General features: G+C 33.2%; 1 protein-coding gene and 1 pseudogene across 2 annotated transcripts in view; both read left to right on the forward strand.

Annotated features, from left to right (window-relative positions):
* The window catches only part of GRID2 (glutamate ionotropic receptor delta type subunit 2), a 1,411,147-nt gene that overhangs the window by 292,224 nt on the left and 1,097,367 nt on the right, over window positions 1–21,556 (forward strand). The gene's annotated exons all lie outside the window — the stretch shown is intronic.
* On the forward strand, window positions 5,109–5,682 carry LOC137764423 (pterin-4-alpha-carbinolamine dehydratase 2 pseudogene; annotated as a pseudogene).

Here is a 21,556-nt window from a genome sequence, read left to right on the forward strand (position 1 = left end):
CCCCATCTTTAAAATTAATAGGGTAATAATAGACATGGCCATTTAAAGTGTAGTATGTAAGAGGAAGCTTTTTATAAAAATTAGAAAAAAATCATAAAAGAAAATGGTGTGTAATAGATACTCAGAAACCAATAGCTATGAAAGATCATCATTCATCATCATAATTCTGACTTGAACTACTGAAAAGAAATGAACCCATGCACAAATGACCATAAAGTAATAATAGTAAGCTTTTTATCTCATAGTTAACAAGGTAGTTTTAGAGCTTTAACATTTCTCCTAAAGAGAGGCTTACCCTCTATAGAGAAACAAATTCGTATTCATCATGTTTCTGACTTGGACTACAGAAAATAAATGAACCCACATACAAATGACCATAAAGTAATAATAAATTGTCAGGTTTTTTTTCTCTAGTAGTTAACAGAGCAATGTTTCAGAGCTTTAGAGTTTCTCCTAAAGAGAGGGTTACTGTCTCTAGAGAAGCAAATTAATATTCACCTGACTGTATGAGGTTTTTCAAGGTATATTGACACCTAGATTGCTTTTATATTGGCTTTAATGTCCAGAGATGGGGCAGTCTATAACCCCTTCTCTCAACACACACATGTACACACGTGGAACACATATCTAGTAAAGCTACTTCCTGGATTTTTCTACATGAAGCAGCATTGACTGTGGTATTCTGAACTTCAGAATACATTTTAGATAAATTTTCTTTTCTCCTTAAAATTCTATATGGTAGCAGCAACATCAGCAAATCAGCAGAATCACCAAATTAACTAACATTAAGTAAATAAAGCCTTATTATATACCGGGTCTTATTTGACACTCTTCATATACAAATTAACTCATTTAATCCTGACAGTGCTATGATGTAGGAGTAAAATTATCCAGATTTAACATAGGAAACATAATACACACCAAAGCAGAATAAAGTAGCAAAATCTATACAATATTAAGTATAAAATAGGATTTGAACTCAGGCAATCTGACTGCAGAGTCCCAATCATAACAACATGCTATAAACGACCTTCCCTGGCTTCAAGCAAATATTTCTAAATGGAAATCTCATATTGCATTTCTTGCCAAAATATTTTAAGAATTTATTTCTGAGGTCTAGGTCAGCTATTGGAAAGTAGTGAGACAATAACTCATTTAAACTTTCCTTTCAGTTTCTCTTAGTAATTTTGAGTGTTTAAAACTCTCCAGAAAATGGGCATAGAGGGAACCTATCTCAACAGAATAAAGGCCATATATGGCAAACACAGAGCAAACATCATACTCAATGGTGAAAAACTGAAAGCACTTCCACTAAGATAGGAACAAGGCAAGGATGTCCACTCTCGCCACTCTTATTCAACATAGTCGTGGAAGTCCTAGGCACGGCAGTCAGAGAAGAACAAGAAATAAAAGGAATACAAATTGGAAAAGAAGAAGTAAAACTGTCACTGTTTACAGATGACATGATGCTATACATAGAAAATCCTAAAGATGCCACCAGAAAACTACTAGAACTAATCAATGAATTTGGTAAGGTTGCAGGACACAAAATTAATGCTAGGAAATCTCTGGCATTCCTATACACTAACAGCGAATAATCAGAAAGAGAAATTAAGAAAACAGTCCCATTCACCACTGCAACAAAAAGAATAAAATACCTAGGAATAAACCTATCTAAGGAGGCAAAAGACTTGTACTCAGAAAACTATAAAACACTGATGAAAGAAATCAAAGATCACATAAACAGATGGAGAAATATAACATGTTCTTGGATTGGAAGAATCAATATTGTGAAAATGACTATACTACCCAAAGCAATCTACAGATTCTGTGCAATCCCTATCAAACTACCAATGTTATTCTTCACCGAATTAAAAGAAAAAATTTTACAATTCGTATGGAAACACAAAAGATCCTAAATAGCCCAAGCAATCTTGAGAAAGAAAAATGGAGCTGGAGGAATCAGGCTCCCTGACTTCAAACTATGCTATAAAGCTACAGTAATCAAGACAGTATGGTACTGGCACAAAAACAGAAATACAGATCAATGGTAAAGGATAGAAAGCCCAGAGATAAACCCATGCACATGTGGCCACATAATTTATGACAAAGGAGGCAAGAACATACAATGGAGAAAAGAAAGCCTCTTTAATAAGTGGTGCTGGGAGAACTGAACAGCTACATGTAAAAGGATGAAATTAGAACATTTCCTAAGACCATACACAAAAATAAACTCCAAATGGATCAAAGACCTAAATGTAAGACCAGACACTATCAAACTCTTAGAGGAAAACATAGAAGAAACATTCTTTGACATAAACCACAGCAAGATCTTTTTTGACCCTCCTCCTAGAGTAATGAAAATAAAAACAGAAATAAACAAATGGGACCTAATTAAACTTAAAAGTTTTTGCACAGCAAAGGAAACCATAAACAAGACGAAAGGACAACCCTCAGAATGGGAGAAAATATTTGCAAATGAAACAACGGACAAAGGATTAATTTCCAAAACATACAAACAGCTCATGGAGCTCAATATCAAAAAAACAAATAATCCAATTAAAAAATGGGCAGAAGACCTAAATAGACATTTCACCAAAGAAGACATACAGATGGCCAAGAGACACATGAAAAGATGCTCAACATCACTAATATTAGAGAAATGCAAATCAAAGCTACAATAAGGTATCACCTCACACCGGTCAGAATGGCCATTATCAAAAAAATCTAGAAACAATAAATGCTGGAAAGGGTGTGGTGAAAAGGGAACCCTCCTGCACTGTTGGTGGGAATATAAATTGATAGAACCACTATGGAGGACAGTATAGAGTTTCCTTAAAAAACTAAAAATAGAACTGCCATATGACCCAGCAATCCCACTACTGGGCATATACCCTGAAAAAACCATAATTCAAAAAGAGACATGTACCACAGTGTTCATTGCAGCACTATTTACAATAGCCAGGACATGGAAGCAACCTAAATGTCCATCGACAGATGAATGGATAAAGAAGATGTGGTACGTATATACAATGGAATATTACGCAGCCATAAAAAGAGACAAAATTGAGTCATTTGTGGTGAGGTGGATGGACCTAGAGTCTGTCATACAGAGTGAAGTAACTCAGAAAGAGAAAAACAAATACTGTATGCTAATGCATATATATGGAATCTAAAAAAAAAAAAAAAAGGTACTGCTGAACCCAGTGGTAGGGCAGGAATAAAGACATAGACACAGAGAATGCACTTGAGGACATAGGGCAGGGGGAAGGGTAAGCTGGGACGAAGTGAGAGAGTGGCATCGACATATATACACTACCAAGTGTAAAATAGTTAGCTAATGGGAAGCAGCAGCATAGCACAGGGAGATCAACTTGGTGCTTTGTGATGACCTAGTGAGGTGGGATAGGGAGGGTGGGAGGGAGGTTCAAGAGGGAGGGGATATGGGAATATATGTATACATGTGGCTGATTCACTTTGTTGTGCAACGGAAACTAACACAGTATTGTGAAGCAATTATACTCCAGTAAAGATCTATTAAAAAAAAAAAACAGGACATTGTGACTCATCTCTGTGTTTTCAACATAAGAAGAAAAAAAAGATGAAAATATCTCAATACTCAAGAGAATGAAAAGACAAAACACAGACTGAGAGAAAATATTTGCAATATATCTGATAAACGACTATTATCCAAAATTAACAAACTCAGCAGTAAGAAAACAACCCCATCAAGAAATAGAACTTAACTGAAGGCCTTAACTGACATCTCTCCAAAGAAGATATATGATGAAAAATAAGCATCAGCTCCACATCATGTGCTATCAAGGAAATGCAAATTAAATCCACAGTGAGATACCACTACAGGCCTATTAGAATGGCCAAAATCTGGAACACTGACACACCACATGCTAGGGAGAGTGTGGAGCCTCTCATTCGTTACTGGTAGGAATGCAAAATGATACAGCTGCTTAGGGAGATAAGTTGGGCAGTTTTTCACAAAACTAAACATACTTTTATTATAGGATCCAGAAATCTTGATCCTTGTTATTTACCCAGAGGAGATGAGCCCTTTTTATTCCCTATTAATCTTGCAATTAAATGGTAAATTTTTAATTTCATGATACCTTAGAAATAATTGTCTAATAGGATTGTGCTATCACAAAATCTTAGACTGGAGGGTCCTCAGAGATTATCTAATTTAAATTACTAGTTTCACACTTTAGGAAAATTAAGTCTAGAAGAATAAGTGTACTGAAATCTTGTCGGTAACTAGAGGCCTAACCAGGGACTAGAATGGGGATCTTCAGACTATTATTGCTCCAAAGTGAGAAGGTGTTCAAGTTGGAATGAAGAAACAGTGTTTCAATACATACTGAGAGATAATAATACACAGTGTTTAAGACGCAGCCTTTATGGGAAGAAAGCTTGTGTTAGAAAAAACCCAACACTTACTAACTTTATAAACTTCACAGAATTTTTTGTCTCTGAATTTCTCATCTGTGAAATGGAATTAATAATATTACTTCACTCCAAGTTCTATTGTGAGGATTAAGTGAGGTAGTAAATGTAAAGCGTTTATAACAATGCCTGGCACAAAGCAGTTTTCTTTTCCAATGTAATTTATATTTATTAGAGAACCTTTTGTAAAATACAAAATAATCAGGAATAAGATACATCATTGATAATCTTAATACCTACAAAAACTGTTATATACTTGAAGACTTTTCCATTTTAATCTTTCATTCTATTTACTTTTTATTTTTCATTTGTGTTTTTTAAAGTCTGTTTTGCACAATTATGTTTAGAAATCTGATTTTTGGCAACATGGAAGTCTAGATATCCTAGATTTCATGTGCGTAAAAACACCTAAAAATATTGCATAAAATTAAAATCAAACAAACAAAAAACCTATCACTTGAATGCATAGGTGAGTTTTTAAGAAAATAAGAAATTCAGTTGAGTCAAGGAACGAAGGCATTTGACAAATGATTGTAGTTCATGAGTTCTCAAGATGTCGCTGGGCCTGGGGGCATCTTCCAATCAGATCCTGACTGGCCTGGAGATTTGCTTTTGATGGTTTTGTCACGTGTGTGGAAAGGTTTGGGCCCATGCTGGTTTGGGAGTCTGTTCTCAATGGACATGTGACAATATGCCAAGAACAAACAGCAAGCAACACAATACAAAACTCAGTTACACCCGCTCGGGCCCTGGCGCCGGGTCGGGAGGCGGAGAGGCGCCGGGGCAGCGGGCGGCGGGCAGGTAGCGCTGCGGGCAGCTCTCGGCCAAAGATCTTGGCGGCGGCGCTGCTGGGGGCGAGGGCGGCGCGGCGCTGGTTCCGGGCGCAGCGGGGCAGGAGCCGTGCCTCGCGGCCGTGTCAGCAGATGCTCACTGGTGGACCGCAGAGGAGAGGAACCGAGTTATGCTTGACCTGAAAGCAGCGGGATGGTTGGAATTAAGTGAGAGAGATGCCATCTACAAAGAGTTCTCTTTCAAAAATTTTAATCAGGCATTTGGCTTTATGTCCCGAGTTGCCCTGCAAGCAGAGAAGATGAATCAACACCTGGAGTGGTTCAATGGGTACAGCAAGGTCCAGATGACTCTAACATCACATGACTGTGGAGTGCTGACCAAAAGAATGTGAAACTGGCCAAGTGTATTGAAAAAGCAGCAGCTTCTGTGTGATTTCTTCCAAAACGCAAGTAAAATCTTATATGCACATCTAGCTCCAATGTATTTTGAAGGCAATTTATCAATACATGAACAAATTAAGCTGTACCTTTAGTTCACCTTTTGAACAATCACATTTTGTAAAATCAGTGCTTAAATAAGAATGATTTAAACTTGAAAAAAAAAAAAACTCAGTTACAAATATGCATCTTAGTATTTGGGAACTGATACCTCTTTTAATGAAGGAAGAAATTTCAGTGAAAAAGAAAAATTACAATGCCAAACAAAGAAATGAATCAACAAGGAAAAAAAGTGTATAAAATACTATGAATGAAATACATTGAAGACAAGTGCTTAGGTACAACCTACAAAATAAAATCAGTTATTTGCACAGTATTGCCGTGAATCTACACACATTTTAAAGATATTCAAATATTTTGTATTTCTCAATAAAGTCATTTTGAATTTGTTATTCATTTCTTATGTTTCATTATGTCTTTTTTTACATTCCTCTTTTATTTTTTGTTATTTTATGTTTTACAGCAAAATTGCCTTATGGCCAATTAGTTATGCAGCAAAAGTGTTTGCGGCGAAAATGCTTGAGGGAATGATGTCTACAGCAAAGATGCTTAAGATGAAAATACCAGACAAAAAAAATTACAAAGCAAAATATAAAATAAATATAATGAATATGTTTAAATAACTAAGACACAGAATCAAAATAACTAGTAAAAGCATAAGACCCTCAAAGATTACCAGGCAGAATTCAGAAAAAAGAAAAACAAGCAGAAAACAAAAAACAAAGAGAACTTCTAGAAATAGAAAATATAATGATTGAGATAAAATTTCATTGGAAAGTTAGCAGAATAAGCACAGCTGAAGAGAAACTTACTAACTAGAGTACAGATCAGAGGAAATTCTGTGGAATCAGTCAGAAGGAGGCAAACATACTTTAAAAATGAGAAATTTGAAGAGACATGAGCGATTATCAAGGATCAAAAAAGATATATGGCATAGAATGGAAGAGAAGCAGCATTTTAAGAGTTAATGGATGTTGGCATCTGGTAACAGCATAAATGAAGAAAGTTAAGTGTGTAATTTTGTAGTAAACTTTAACGTACATTATTCTCTTTTTAACTTAAATCCTTTTTTTTTTTTTTTACCAACTTGTTCCTAGTATCCAGGATGTGCTGATAAATGTTTAAAAATTTGTTCTCTAAGCAAAAGAGAACCAATTTTTAAATTGGCTGTATCTTTTAGCAGTAGATACAACACACTTGCAGGTTTAATCTGCATATTTATATTTTCACCTTTACTTTCTTAAACCTAGACAAACAACAGAACAGTAAATAAAGCTCTAATTTATAGTGTTTGCTAATTTCCATCAATGTGTAAATATTCCCACCATAGCCAGTTTCAGGCTATCATACACTGTCACTGAACACCGAGTTAGGAAAAGGTGTGCAGTAGCCCACTATTATATAATATTTATATATAACATAGTATTTCTACCATACAGTTACAGAAAAGTAACATCAAGAACATAGCTAATAGTGAAATAATTGGGAATGTGATAGTTTTGAATTTACCTTTGTCTTTAATATAATTTAATTGAAAGTTTGTATAATTTAAGTTTTAATAATTGCTGTGTTTAACAGCTTCTTACCAAATTCCTGAAAGTACAACAGGCTCTCACTAGGCAGTAGGAGCAGCGTACCAGGCTTATGTCTCCAGGTAGAATTCTCCAGTGAAGTCTGGGAGGGTAAGGAAGATGCTGGTTGTGCAGGACTAAGAAGGAGACTGGAAATTCCCCCAACCCTCTGTTCACTAACTTTCAGCAGATATTTTTGTTTCCACATGTGCCCTTCATCCATAACACCTGTGGAACTCATGCCTCCAAGCATGGATTCCCAGGAGTTTGCTGAGGGCAAATTAGATCTCTTATTGCTCCTTCTTTGGCAGGCATTTCAGTAGACTTCTTCTACCTTAAGTCAATGATTACCACTCTTGTCTTCCCAAATCACTTTAAACCTTGTTTTATCTTTTAAATCATCTTTTCGTACTTTATTTGTTACAGTTTTCTTTATTCTTATGCCATTAATTTTGGGGTGGGAGGTGGTTATTGAAGAGGTAAATGCAATAAACTCCTAGTGTCAGTCCTTTCACAGTTAGTCAGAAATACCAATTGGTATTTCTTGCATGTTTATCATAATCCTAGGGCTTACCAAATATTTAGTACTGAGGAAATTATACACACACACACAAAAAAAAATGGGATAGCACAAATCCAGCAGTACCTTTGTACATGTTGATCTGTGTGAAATCAAACAGTAGAAAAGATTATTTGTTGTTTTTAACATGTACTTTATCAACCCATTGAATTTGTTTTTTTCTCTTAGGTATGCTAATAAAAAGGCCAGTCCTGTATCCACAGATATGCAACATTTATAGGCTTCAGAGTCTGAGGATCTTGATAAGGTCTAATCCCCTAGGATGTTAATAAGTATTACGTGGTGTCAGGTGCTCCATCTTAGTATGTATAACACATAGGACCATTTCAAACCTTCTCAGTACATCTGTCTTCTTGTATATTGCTGTAAATCATCACCATTGAACAACTTCAAAAATGTTTCACATGTAACACCCCTAAGTATTTAATTAAGCACTGGGATTTGCAGAAAGGTGTCAAAAGTGAAGGGAAAAGAGGTGGAAATGGAATTGGATATAATATGCCACTTGCTGTAAGGCACAATTTCTTCTCCTCAGATAGCCAGAAATCCTGTTACAGGTTTATAAAGATGTATAAAGAAGGTGATGAATAGAAAAGAACATAAGCCTAGTAGTGTGTATTTGGGGAAATGTGCTCTAGATGTATAAAAATTAGTTTTTTAAAATTCTAATAACTGAGTATTATATCACTAAAATACTGAAGGACATATTTTAAAAATGCATTTTCTGTTTTTTTTCTTCTTTAGTTGGAAGAACATTTGAGGTTGAATAATAAGAGTGTAGGTGTTTATTCACAATAGCACAATGAAAGTAATTATACCATTCTTCCTTCAGCATTTCCTAAATTTGAATGTAATGCTTGTAGGAATCCATTTGAAAAGTGGTGTTAAAAATTATTCCTGAGCTCAGCTGATTACAACACAGTGGTACAGTGGTGTTTAGTTGGTGTTGTAAAACATTTCCAATCTTCTAATATTGTCCAAGTTCACATCATGAAATCTTGAGTCTAGACATCTGTCGTTTTACAGAATAGGCTATAAGGAAATCAGTTAAATAGTATTTGGCCATTTTCTACTGCTCTGTTTATATGTGTTTAGAGTGAACAGAAATCTTTAAAAATGGCTACCCTGATGTCTGCATATCATATATTTCCATCCTTATGTTTCTTCCCATTTCTGTATGCATTCTGTGTTGCACGTATCATGAATTACTTAGATTTCCTAGAATCATCATCTTATATCTCCATGTTTTTTCTGCTTACAAGTAGACTTCTTGTTCTCTCTGTGAGAACGATTTTCCCTCTTTTTCTGCCCCACCAAAACTTTCTCACTTTTTAATAATTGCTCACATGCCATTTTCTTGAGGAAACCTTTCCTAGAATACCAAAGCTTTCCTTAACCTGGTGTGTTTTCCTATGGATTCTTCTCTTTGGTTCTTCCACGGCATCCTGTGCTAATGCTGGATCTATCACCCTGTATTGTAATCAGTTCTTTTCTTGCTTCTAACCTACTGAACCCTGAACTTCTTTCGAACAGGGGTTGTGTCTTATTTTTATTCTTAACAAAAAGTAAGTAATTTGTTACATTAATAGTTGGGCAGTTTCCTCTACTGAGGTATTTTATTCTGATGGAATTAAGCATTGATAAAAGAGTGAGGTGGGAAGAAAATACATTAGGGAGGCTGGAAAAATTAGTAAGTTATACTGTACAAGTTTACTAAATTAGACTGTTTTCACTAGAATTCATTTGGAGACAACATCTTTGTGGGAAATTAAGGTATTTAGTGCATTGTAATTGTGAACTAAGTAGCAAAGCTCATGTCTGAAGGAGATATCATATTCCATGAAGGAGATACTTCTCTCTTTTATATTGTGAATAATAATGGGATAAACAAGAAGGGATCTTTTTTCTATCTCTTTTACTCTTTTCCCTGTCTCTTGTTCTGTCTCTCTTAAGTAATGTGTTCTGTAATGTTCTCTAAAGTCCCCAAGATTTGAAGTATCTGGATAAAGGCTCTAGATCGTGTTCTAGATAATAAAGCAATATTTCAAACGAGTAAGGCACTCAGAACAGAGTCAATGTACTGCCAGAGGGAAGGGTAGAAAGTAACTCAAAGTTGGGATGCTTGGTGGTTAAAGTTTAATTTAGAATGTGGTACAGTGCAAAGGCCCAGGATTTAGTGTTTGTTTACAGAGTGCTAGAATTGTTCTGTCAGGAAAAGAGGAAGCACTTTATTAGAATTGAGTTGTTTCACCTATAAATAAGGTATTGAGCTTTAATTATTTTGAATTATTTTTCTGATCAGAAATTCTGTGATTGTGAGACAGAAGTATCATTTGTAATTGTGTTTTAGATTTTGTTTTAAGTAGAGTTTTTATTTCATTTGAGCTGTGACTGTAAATATTTTTTCAACATTAAGTAACTTTACTTTGATGTCTGTTTACCTTTATTCACCTCCACATGATACGATAAATAATGAATAGATTTTGAGTGTCAAATCTGATTTCAGATCCAAAGATCTGTTGCCTAAATTGGTATATGTGGATTTCATTTAATTTCAAGAGAGAATGTTAAAAAACCACTTTTCTAAGTGAATGTTTTGGTAACTTTTCAAGGACATTAGATATGCTTGATTTTGTGTTTAATTATTTTCTGCCCAAGAAAACACTTTCTATTGCTCTGATCATCCACAAATAATATGTCTTGACATTTAAAAGACTGAAGAGTAACCATATTTTAATATCATTAGAAATAATGAATGCTTTGTTCTATCTAAGATTTACTTCCTTGATGTTCAGAATTTCAAATACTTTCCATGTGTTCACTGTTGAAAAGGTCATTCAAGTTTGAAAATTGTGTACTTTAAAATTTAAACTTAGCCTTAAAATTTCCATCTTTCAACATCCTTGCTAGTACAATTAGTTGTTATTGGAATTAGGCTATTATCACATACAACCAGAGAATACTTTTCCTCCATATTTCTTAAAGAACCAGTTTGCTGGTTTATTTAATTTATTTTTCCATTGAAACAGTTTCTAATTTTGTATTTTGGTTCCTTACCTAACCTTTTCTTCCCTTAGAAATTCAAAGACTGTCACTGCAACTTATACATTGAAAATAATTGATACGTCTACTAAGTAGATTTGGTTAATTAACAGTTTCACAGTGTTCCTGAATGGCAGAATGATTTCAGAATTCAGTATAATTCATCCCCTAGTATCTATAGCAAAGTAAAACTATGTACTGCCAAGATACAATAGGAAAGATAAAGAGTGGCTGAGGACAGCAGAATTGATGAGAGATGAAACACTAAAGCCCTCCTTTTAGGAGTTTTGTAAAAACAACTGAAATTCGTAAAATTGGACTACCTTTAAAATGGCAATTGGTACATGTTAGAACTCCTGGGAGAAACAGCAAAAGAAAAAAAAAAAAAAAAAAACAGAAAAAGATGGGAAGGAGGAAGGAGGAAACAATTTTTCATTTTATATTAGTTACCAGCAAATTTTATGCTAAACTGCATGTAGCAAATTTCTAAATTCTGTCTGGTATATTTCTTTGTAACTTCTGTCTCTCTTCTCTTTTCCACTATTCTTGAGCCAACTATTATTTATGATATGGTAGAGAGAAAATAAGAGAGATTAAGTTTTATGACTCAGAAAATCATTCAATTATCAGTGATAAAACCTGTATTATCCACAAGTTTAACGTTTTGGGGAGAGCAAATAATGATTTTTGGTGTAGTATATTTCTGATGTATTTACATATTCAATACATCAGAATCTCCACAGATTAAAGTTTAGGGCATAAGAGCCATATTCATTAAAAGGCAAACAAAACCTCTACAAATTGTTCTAAACCTAACTAAAGGTACTCTGAATAACAAAATGATTATCCAAATATTTTGCCAAGTCAACTGCATTCTTCTAATTTCTTTTTCTGATACAGGGGAATATTAGCATTGTCATTACATGAATTCACCATGAAGATGATCACTCTCACAAAAGATGAACAGTATGTCAGTTGAAACACAGAAACATGAGTTTACCTCTCATCTCTCTGCTTTTAGTACCATCTACAGTATTATAAAAGGACAAAAGAGTCTTATGTTTTATTCATTCAGTAAATATTTTTTAATTTGCATTTTTAATATTTTCTAAGGTGAGGGATAACAGGATTGTGGCAGAGCTGAACATTGTAACTTTATTGTTCCTAGGGCACTCTTAAAACTCCCAAAGACCTATCTGCCACAAAGTACTTCATTTGCTTAACACTCCAGGTTATTAGCACATATGCCCTGTTGAACTTGAAAAACCCATGTTTTATTTAAGTACAATGGAGACATCTCCTTTTGATGCTACAAAGGTAAGAAGGTGGAAGTAGAAACACAGTCTTCAGGAAGAAATACACAAAAGCAAGTGAAAGTAGTCAAAGCAGTGTTGGGGGTGTATGTGGGGTGTGTGTGTGTGTGTGTGTGTGTGTATATATTCATGTATTTGAAATAAGATGGAAGAATCTCAGTGGCAGGGGAATATCTCAGGGAAAACTTAAGAAAAAAAAATATACACTAATGAAAACATTTCTTGTTTTTTCAGACTTTCCAGACCATAATGAAACATCACTGATCTTGTATTTCATTAGAAACAACAATATCTAAAATTAAATTGTAATTCATGTGCATTACTTGCTGAGAGAAAGATGGATAGAGAGTGAGACAGAGAGAGAGGGATTGAGAGATTTAAGTTGATTCATTGGGTCAAAGAGAAGTGTTGGCAGCTGCAGTAGAGAAGCTTTCCCCACATTGCATTGCCAGAGCTTCTCAGTTCTGACCCACAGGCACAGTGCCAAGAGCTGTGGCCAGGAATGCCAAGTGTGTGCTGATTTTGTGACGTAGAGAAATAGGGATTTGGGTGAGAACACTTAATTGTTTTGAACGACTGTGTTTGGTTGGAATGTGAGCCAAAGTCTCCAGACATAAAAAGAAATAGTGATGAAAATCCTCAGGCACAAACATACTTTGCATTTATTGCCTGAAAGTAAGCAGGACATTTGAGTCAGCAGCACTTTGAGTTGACTTCAGGCCTTTGTTTTCTAAGTATTGTGGCTAAATGAAGGTAGCAACATTTTTGTGTGTGTACCCTTCAGACTAAAGATATGTTCTCAGCTGCCCTCAGACATGGGATGTTTGTTCACCACTGAGGTTTTATTTCTTTATTATTTCTCCATCAAACTTAAGTATAAAAACTTCTTGCTTGTTATTTCCCATGAGTTTCTTAGATAGGATTTTAGGTGTTAGAAAGCCTTTTTGCTTTTTTTCTTAATAATTTGGAGTTTGTGAGTTTATTTTGTTTTGATTTGATTTTAATTGAATTAGGAGGAGACACTAGAAATTTAAAAAAAGTTTAAGTACAAGTTTATTATATACCTTTAGGAAAGAAAATAACTTGAAACATTTAAAAATATTCTTACTTGTAAAAAAATCATACAAAAATATAGTGTTTTAACTGATTTTTACTATAGAACATTTCAAAAATTTCAACACAACTAACATTTTTGAAGTACATTGTCAATCATTGAAAATGATCTTCAATATCTCTGTCATTTCAAGTACATTATGTTACTACCAATTAATCTGTAGAAAAATCCATAATTTTCTTTAGTAAACAACATTTTTAACCTATTTCATCTGGTTCTGCCATGTGAACAGCAGTTTATCAATATTATATTTGCATAAGAACTTTATGAATACATCATATTAGAGAAGTTGATGAGTGCCTTTTGTTTCTCACAAAAACGGGTTGGTAAGATTGAATTAATGATTAGAGGATGATGTTAAGAATTGGCATCTGATTAATCATGGACTGGACATGTTGAGTATCTTGCATAGCTCTTGTATCTTATACTATCTAAGTAACAGAGTGTAGGATCATTTCATATTTTAGGGACTATTTAAAATTAGATTTTATCAATTTTGACTGTTGGTACCATAGAGTTTGTGAGCCGGTTTAGTCCTGCTTGAATTACTATTTCGTTAAAGATTATTAATCACCAGCTGCCATCACACAGTGGCAGGTTTCCAAGATAGCACTCTGAGGATTCCTCTGTTCATCCCTCTGTCCCAGGGTGACATTAGTGTAGAAGCCTTTTTGGCTTCTTTGCAAAAGAACGTAATTGCCTCTAAAAATGTGTATGTTATCACCAAGTTTAAACCCAGAGGATGTTCAGGGGAAAATATCCTCAGATATTTCATCCAGAATAACTTAAGTCATTACCCAGTGATGCTATTTGTTAAAAATCACATGGATTCAGGGAAAAAAACGTTCCAGGTTCTTTGTACTTCCAAACCCTTTGTTCACCCTCTGCCCGCCCATCCCCCAGTGATACATTTCACCAGGTCACTGGTGGTAGGGGATAGTGTGAGAAGAGAAAGACGTCGGCCATTGAATCCTGTAAATTATTCGGTTGTACATTCTAGTGGTTTTCATGTCGTCAGACTTCAGCATACTGTGAATGGTGACACGTCAAAGGTTGCATTATTGGATAATAATGCTGCTCTGTAAAGTGTGGAAGCTCAGCTTCCAATGTCCCCTGCCAGCACTGACAGATCCCACAACAGGTGCAAATTTGACTTCACACTTCGCAATTGAGCAAGCCAAGCTTGAGTATTACCTGACTGTGCTTAAGTTTTCACTTCTATTGCTGTCTGTGTTCTTAGAACTTCTCGGGATTTTTTGTTTTGTTTTATTTTTCACAGTAAAGAAAATTTGGAAAAGTTTATGAACTCAACTTCTAAAATTTTTCATAATTTCTCAATCATCAAACATATGTTCTGAAAAATATCCTCATCATAATAACCAACTTATTTTCAGTTCTCATGAAAGTTAAATCATCTTTATTTGAATTTCAGATATATTTACATTTAAAATATTCATTTTCAAATCCATATTTTTAATAATACATGAAAATGAAGCTATTACCCTTAGTTTTTTCTGAAATAGTGTTTTAAAATAACTAGTTTTCAAAATGTTTGAATTCACTAACAGAGAATAGACAAACATCTAAAATAGAATCCCTTTGGAGAGTTAGTTTTTTATCTTATATCTGCTGTTTCTTTAAAAATTGTGTTTTCATCCAAGAATCCTATTATGACTGTGTTAACAGGTTCAGTCAGATAAATAAAAGACATGATGGGAATAAGTTATAAGCTGCAGAATAAATTAAGTAAAGGTATGGTTTGTTAGCTCAAAAGAGAACAAAGTCTATTTTTGGTTTTAATGAAATACAATACTTGGTCTTTTACTCACTCAACAATATTTTTCATTAAATTGTTGGAATTGTGTTGTGAGTATATTCATGTGATTACATGGGACCACATACCTTGTAGTTGAGATATTTTTGTGGAAATACAGGTTTAAGAGAATGTAAATTTCTCTTATGAAGGAGATGAATTCAGTTGGATTTCTTGAATCTGTGGATTGGCATCTTTTTGCCATGTCTGGGAATTGCTTCAAATTTTACCTGTGCCCCATTCTTGCTGTTTTCTACTTCTAGAACTTGGATTAGATGTGTGATTTTGACATACTCACTTGATCATATCAGTACATATCTCTTAACTTCTCTTTTACATTTTACATCTCTCTGCCTTATAATATATTATCCCACAACACAAATTCCCTACCTATGTATGGTAATCCACTCTTCAACGCATCCATCGAATTTTTTATTTCAAATACTGTATGCTTCATTTGTAATAGTTTTTATTCTTTTTTTATATCTATGTGTCTTTAATTATATTATCAAACCTTTCTTTTATTTCTTAAAATATAAATATTACTTTTCTATTCTGTTTCTCATAATTTTAATTTCTGGATTTTTCACATCATGACTCCTATCTTTGTTTCAGCTAGCTGTCACTCATGGTGCCTTATTTCCATATGTTTTTCATGACTTCTTTTTTTAATGTTAGCTGCTCATTTTTCTTAAACTTTTACCTATGAAAATTCCTTGACACCTGAGATATAAATTGAGAAAAACTTTGCTTTGCTTTTTGTCAGCGATCTGGAATTTCTAATGAAAATTGACCTCATTAAATTAAATTCTTACCTTGAGATTTTTTTTTCTGGAACCCAGAGAGTAGGGAACCTAGACTCTTTGATGAGTTCTGGCTTATGAGTTTGAATTCTCAGGAAAATTTTTTCTTTTCCTCTGCTTTGAGCCATTTTTAGAGAAGGAAAGATGGTAAATATATTTCTAGTTCACCTGTATACTGAGGATGCAAAATTTTGGTGTCCCAAAATGAAGGGTCCACAAGAACCAACCCTCAAGTTTAGTGGCTTAGCAGTCGTCTCCAAGGTAAAAGACAACTTCTTGGTTTCATATACCTCTATGATCCTCTCCTTCAGTCCCTTGCCTTAGTGTTGCTTACTTTCTTGCCAACTTAAGTATATTCAAGATTTAAGAAATAGATGTTTTATCTAGTATTTAATATATTTTTAAAGTAGGACAATCAGTCTGGGCATCTAATCTGTCATGTTGCAATAAATGAAAATTTAAGTGGATTGCTTTAGTGACAGAGGAAAATGAGATAGAAGGACCAAGGACATTGAACTCCCATAGACCTTTAAAATCCTGATAATTTAACTTATTTGCTGCTTCTTTGGAGGGAAATCAGCCCTGACAGCTCGCTTCCAGCTGAAATACCAGCTTTTATTCTAATATTAGTAGAGGAATTGTTTAATGATGTTAGTTCAGACTATTTTCCTTCCTAGTATATGTTACAGTTGTTTCCAAGTTTACCAAGAGTCTATGTTTTCTAAAGAGACCAGTATCTGGTAATATCATTATATTAGTTCCAGCTAAGGTAATGTGGTGAATAGAGGTTATTAGAAACATATAAATGCAAATTGGAAATTTAGAAATCTCACAATCGACATTGCTGCTTTTCATTTGAAGGTGTGTTTCAGAGCTCATAGATGAAAATTCTCAAAAGTTTTGTTTTTTATTATGATCTCTTGACATGCATAGCTCACATATTTTATTGTAATGCCCAGTGTTACATCAATTTTAGATTTGTTGCAGCTTGACTGAATTCATATTTATTTTCTATTTGATGAAAGTTTATGGAATAGACAGATGATTTGTTTAAAATAAATCTTTAAAATGTAGAGCCTGGACACATGCTGTTGTTGTTCACATTTTAGCATTTACCATGCTAACTCAGTGTAGAAGCTAGAGTCAGAGAACAACTGAAACATGAAGCCTGGATTTGATTACTCTTTTTACTGCATACTTGCCATGTAACTTTGGGCTTACTGTACCATTAGTACTTCAGTTTGTAAAATGATACTAACACTAGTAATAGGGAATAAAATAATGAATGTATGTAAGGCAGTTAACAACAATTAAATGTTAGCTGTTCTTGCAACACCTTTGATACTTTTATTAACTAAGTTCTCAATGAATAGCAAGGGTCTTATAAGTGATAACTAAATTCAAGAGCATAAAGCAAAATAATTGCACAGTGCTCAAAAATGGGAAGTAAGAGTAAAAGAGAATAAAAATTGCTTGAAATTTACAATACAATGATAAACAGATAGGACTTATAAAGTAAATAAAAGATATAATATACAATGAAATTTAGAATCTATCTGAAAGGGATATTTTTTATTCTTAAACCATCTTCTTGGTTGCAGAGAAGTTTAATATTTGCATTTGACACATCTAATATCCTTAACAAATAGCACATCTTCAATACTTTATAATTTTTAGTTTTATTTGTTTAGTTTTCCTATAAGTAAAATATTTATTACAAAATAATTTTCTGATTTCCAAGTATTTCTTTATCATTAGATTTAAGATCATCATAAGCAAAATTTACAGTCATAGTTGATAACTATGCATAATTTATTCCACTTTCCTAGTCCAGCTAACTTTTTATGGCTCCAGTAATAGTATTTTATGATTATATTTTCAATTTGTAAACCAGAAGGTAATGAAACTCTTCCCTATTAATTTTCTAATAATCACTTAATTTTAAAATGTGTCAATAACTGGTGCTCTCTAGAAAGATTTTATGTGCTTTAATAGTGGAATCTATTTTCGCCTCCACTGTCTAACCAAAATAGCATCTCTAAAATATGGATTAGGGCTATTATTACTTTTCAAAGAATATATTTAAGATTTTTTTTAGTTAGTATAAAAACAATTAAAGTTAATAGAATTGATTTATTATTTCTGTGTTCTTGCTTAGGGTACTTTGATCGCTTTTCCATAGGGTATTTAAATAGTGTGACAGAAATGCTCTAAACCTGAAAGTCATAGAGATCTAGGTTTAAGTTCAGTTCTGCCACTTTAACCTGAGAGATTTTTTTGAATGAGCAATTTAATATCTATTAAGTTCTGTTTTCTCCTATACAACATGGAGATAAACACATAGAGCTCTGATAACAAGTATCACACAAAGATGATATAAAATGAAATTATATATGTAAAACACCTGGAACACTATCTGATAATAGTTTTCATAATAATAATTATATGTGCTTGGATTTGGCAATTAGTAGTCATTAAAATATATGTGTGTGTGTATGTAAGCTTGAGACCTTTCTGAATCCTGTGGTTTCTAAAACAAACACTTCTGCTGACACAACGTATAAAACACACTTAGACACAGATGTTTGTACTAGTATCTGCAAATGGCATATGAAATATGAAATATATATGTATTTAAGTACATTAATTGTATTTAACCCTTAAATAATATTAGCTATTTCTAAGAATGTTTTCCTTTTAATAAAGTGTTACCCAAAGTGTACTATCAGAACACTGGGTCACATGCTCTGTTTAAAGAATAAAGGAGGCACCACACCAAATAAAGAAATATTGCCTATAGTTTGTTGCCTATGCAACCTTACAAGATTCAAAGTTTCTTGTAAAATGTTCTAAAAATTCCAGTTTTAAAGAAACCTTTTAACATTTACTTCAAACACAAGGCTACCAAGATTTTTTTTTTAATTGAGCCATTTTTTTCAGATGTATTTATCAACATTCTGCTGAAGGAATGTTTCACTAAATAAACTGTGTGATACGGTGCTATTCAATTGCATGAAAAATTAATGTTAACCCAGAGACCAAACTGAAATATGACACTAGAGATCTAGTTCGGAAAAAATTACATAGAGGCCGAAGTCCCAGATATGCCTAAAGTGAAGGGATCTCTGCTTGGATTACAGAATGTAATAAAAGAAAGTCTGATGTTTAGGTAATTAAGTTTTGCGGGGCGAGATCTCATAATGACAGCTAAAAGTAAAATATGGAAAGTCAAGGAGTGAAGCACAAGTGTCATTTTGAGAATAAAAAGAGTTAGGATTTAACTGGTAAATCTCTTAGTCTCCTTTTAGCTAAAGGAGGGAATTAGACATATGGCCTCTATCGGATTCTTTCAAGTACTTACACTTATACTTCTAATATAAAAGATGAGAATGAAATGTATTTTCCTCCAACATTTACATATTACATAATACTTTTTCTATTTATAATTCACTGTAATAAGTGCTATTAAATTTGACTATAATAAATGCTATTTAATTATTATTTCAGTTTTTAAAACAAAGAGTGTAGGTACCTAGAGAAGAAGGAAGGAAGGAAGGAAGGAGTGAAGAAAAGAAGAAGGAGGGAGGGAGGGAAGAAGGGAAGGAAGGAAAAAACTTGTCCAAAACTTAGTAGCTAGAAAATTTTCAGCTGAGTACTAATTTTGTGCTCCTTCTTCTCTTCCCATTTACTGCCATCGGTTTCTTTGGTTGGTCAGAGACGTGAGGGAGTGCCTGGTGTGGTGGAGAGAACAAACCTGACACTCTTAATTTCAGTATTTCACTTTTTTCTTTATATAATTGTCATATATATAAATACTATGTAAGAGGACATTTTTGTTATTATAATAAAAGGGATATGAAATCCTTTTATTACATTATCAAATTAAAAAAACAGCTTTTATTGTTTAACTATAATAAATGACTTGATTTCAAGATATTTCAAATTGGGTGAAACTTGAACAAAATTGAGGACTTCATCTGATGAGATAGTTGTAATAAGAAATTGTCTTTTTTAATGGCACAGTGTATTTTTATCAAAACTTGTGTATTATAATATAGATATTAACGAATTCTATATATACTTTCTTTAAAGAAAGCAGGTACTATGGTATTTATAGTAGTTGTGGTGCTAGGCATAATTTGATACCTGTGATGTGCTCACATACCTACACATCCACATACATGTATTCAATTCACTGGCTTACAAATTTATTAAGAAACTTATTTTACATTGAAAGCAAAGATAATAGTTATTGGGAGAGCCAGAAGTCTAGACCTAGATCTTGGTTGATATTCTAACTATTAAGAATATTATAAAATACAGTGTGTTGCTTATATATGAGGGTAGTATTGGCATTGAGAATAACCTGCACAGATGTTTGATCTTACACAATGTTGACTTTATTGAAAAGAGAGTTGACTTTCTGTAAGTTTTATAGCCATAATTTAAATGGATACATGTTTACACATATAAACAAATAAATAGTATAATTCTACTAGAGCCTGGTTCTAATGGAAATAAAGATGCACACAGAAATATGTGTCTTTTATTTATATGTCTATTACATGCATATAGATATCTATTTTATGTATATATACACACACCATTCACATTAATTTTCCTAATTGATATCTGTATGCTTTCCCCAAAGTAATAAATAAATAGAATCTCACTAAAATAAACAATCTGAAACATTTGGAACAAAACTTCAAGCTCCTCAAGAAATTGTTTCTGGATTATGAAGCAAATAGAAATTGTGGAGCAGAAGCTTTCATTTTTATCCTGCTCTTATATTTGCCAGCTTTTGGCATTATGGCTATTAACTTTTGTAGACGTCATACATTTTTATGGTAACTGTTCAGCTTTCTGTTTGTTGAGGAACTAGACTTATGTTTCTTGAACAAATGCATGAGCAAATTACCACATGCCTTCAATATCTTTAAAGGACTTTTTCCTGTTTAACAATTTATGATTGATTTTTTTTGAAAATCAAAGAAATTTCAAATGCTTATTGGTACTAGAAGAAAAATAACATGTTCACGTTTTCTTGCATGGTCGTCCTTAAGATAGTATATTACCATTGCTATACTTCAAATAATCCCACTCAAATTTATCAGAAGGTAAATGAATATTTCTATATTCAGAGAAGTCAAATACTCCATCATATCAGAAAAGTTCGGTATTTATGATTCATTTGCAATGGATAGTTTGCATAATTATTTTACCCCTTTTGCTTTTCTCATTATAGAATAACTTTCAGCCAAATATTTTGATGGCTTTCTTACTCTACTTTTTATTAAAGAAATTTAAATTTATATATTTATGTAAACATTTGATGTATATCTCTGAAAGATATAGTTTCTATTAAAACATAATTACAATTCCAATAACATCACAATAAAGAATATATTCTTAATATAATCAAACATTCAGTCAGTATTTAAACTTCTAATCTTCCCATAAGTGCTATATTTTACATATAAATGCTTTATATGTAAGTTTTAAGCATTTGTTTGAATAAATATCCATATAAAATCCCCATATTTGGATCAGTTGATATGTCTCTTAAACCT

Source organism: Eschrichtius robustus, chromosome 4 (genome assembly GCF_028021215.1).
Source record: "Eschrichtius robustus isolate mEscRob2 chromosome 4, mEscRob2.pri, whole genome shotgun sequence".
Classification (NCBI taxonomy): Eukaryota; Metazoa; Chordata; class Mammalia; order Artiodactyla; family Eschrichtiidae; genus Eschrichtius; species Eschrichtius robustus.